We start from the raw sequence: 2,500 nt of genomic DNA, 5'->3' as shown, positions 1-2,500 counted from the left end.
GCTAGGAGACAGACGGAGACTAGCGCGGCCCCTGGAGGAGGTCCCCGACAGGAACACTCGTACAAAGTTACACTCAAGTCAGGAATGTCACAAGTTTAATGGCGGACAGACAGACAGACAGACAGGCAGACGGAAGACAGAGGAACAGACAGACTGGAAGGGAGGATGAGGAACAGACCAACAGACACACACACACACACACACACACACACACACACACACACACACACACTATCCACGCGAACACGAAACAAAAATTAACTCCACACACCCTGGTCTTAGAGGGGACGAGGGAAAGTGTGGGAGGAGTGGTGTTAAAAAGAATTAGCGGTATTCAGTGAAGGGGGAGAGGGTTAGGGGGAGAGGGGAAGGAGAGGGGGAGGGGAAGGGGAAGGGGAGGTAGAGGAAAGGGATGCGGGGGAGGAGATGGAGGTGAGGAGAGGGAAAAGTGGTAGAGGAGGTGGAGAGGAGAAGGGTAAATGAGGGGGATGGAGAAGAGAGGAGGGGGAAAGAGAGGGAGAGGGGGAGAGACAGGGGGAAGGAGGGGAAGGGTATTTACCTACTTAAGAAAAAAAATTAAAAAATGCACCTGACTTGAAATTTCACTTATTCAGAGCAGAGTCGTTAAGGCTTTTGTTATGTAGTCAAGGGAAAGGTTCGGTTCTCACAAGACGTTGAATACACTACATACATACATACATACATACATACATACATACATACATACATCTAAGTCACTACACAAATCTACAGTCTGTGTCTAAATTGCTATGTAGTGACTCATAATAATATAATCTTTGGGGAGTAAAAATAATAAGTATATATAGAAGATGTAGTACATATTATAGGTAGTGTGTGTGTGTGTGTGTGTGTGTGTGTGTGTGTGTGTGTGTGTGTGTGTGTGTGTGTGTGTGTGTGTGTGTGTGTGTGTGTTGTGTGTGTGTGTGTGTGTTGTGTGTGTGGTAAGAGGGAATTCCTTTATTTCTGTTGCATTGTCTTATGGGAATTTATAAAGACATGTATTGGGTTATCTCCCTCCCTCTCACCCCCCTCCCTCATTCTCTTCCCCTCCCACACCCCAAGCACACCCCTGTCGTTTTCCTCCTTCCTTCCTCCCTTCCCCTGCACCTCAATCTGGCTTTCTACTCCCTCCTCCCTCCTCCCTACCCCTAAATCTGGCACGCCTGCACCCACACACCTCATTCCCCACTGTAACTCCACACTCTGATACATTAGGATATCCTCCACTCTCCCTTCCTACTTTCACTCCCCTCATCCTCCACACCATCCCCCCACACACATCATCATCGACTTCCTCTCCCCCCACCTCACCTCCCTCCCAACCCTCCCCCCCATCCTGACAATAAGATCTACCCTCCACTTCTCTCTCACATCCCTCACACACACAGAGACTTCCAGCCACCTCCCTCCCCCTCCACTCATTCCCTCCCCACCCCCCAGGACCATCGAGACAGGGCCATGAATTAAGTGGTCGGTGACCCCGGAATAGGAGTCATTACCTTGCCTTGTCCGGTGGTGGTGGTGGTGGTGGTGGCACTGTGATAGACTTACGGAGTGCCATTGTTAAGACTGGTGTATAGTGCCCAGGCTAATTTAACAGTGCCATGATGGTGCGTGTGTGTGTGTGTGTTTTGAGAATATATACACACTGGTATGAATGGAGAACACACACACACACACACACACACACACACAAGACAAATTCACTCCTGATTAATTATTGAAAGAATGTTAAGTCTCCCACAAGACTAATGCTTTACACCCTTCTGAACCTGACGGACGGAAGATAGTGCTCTACGTTTCGCCAATATTTTACAGCAAAAGTATACACAACAATGTTAATGATGCGAGATAGAGAAAGGGGAAGAATAGGGGGGAAGAGAAGGGAAAGAAGAAGGTAAGGGAAAGAGGAAGATAAGAAAATGAGGAGGAAGATAATTAGAAAGTAAGAGAAAGATGGAGAAAAGGAATAAGGTAGAAAGAAAAGGGGAAAAGGTAAATGGTAAGAAAGAATTAGTGGGCCTTGGCAGTGTTCACGGTCAGGTGGGATTCCCCAAGGAAGACTTTTGGCACCACTAGTGTCTTTGATCCTGTGTGGTGGTGGTGGTGGTGGTGGTGGTGGTGGTGGTGGTGGCGGTGGTGGCGGTGGTAGTGGTGGTGGTGGTGGTGGTGGTGGTGGTGGTGGTGGGTGGTGGTGGTGGTGGTGGTGGCGTGGTGGCAGTGGTAGTGGTGGTGGTGGTGGTGGTGGTGGTGGTGGTGGGGTGGTGGTGGTGGTGGTGGTGGGTGGTGGTGGTGGTGGTGTGGTGGCGGTGGTGGCGGTGGCGGTGGTGGCGGTGGTGGTGGTGGGGTGGTGGTGGTGGTGGTGGTGGTGGTGGTGGAGGTAGTGGTGGTGATGGTTTTCGTTAGAGCTATTGGCATCATTACCAGCACACAGATGCGTGTGTGTGTGTGTGTGTGTGTGTGTGTGTGTGTGTGTGTG

The sequence above is a fragment of the Homarus americanus genome, unplaced genomic scaffold (assembly GCF_018991925.1).
Source record: "Homarus americanus isolate GMGI-L3 unplaced genomic scaffold, GMGI_Hamer_2.0 scaffold40248, whole genome shotgun sequence".
Lineage (NCBI taxonomy): Eukaryota > Metazoa > Arthropoda > Malacostraca > Decapoda > Nephropidae > Homarus > Homarus americanus.
The sequence above is the reverse complement of the archived record's forward strand: the minus strand, read 5'-3'. Positions refer to the sequence as shown.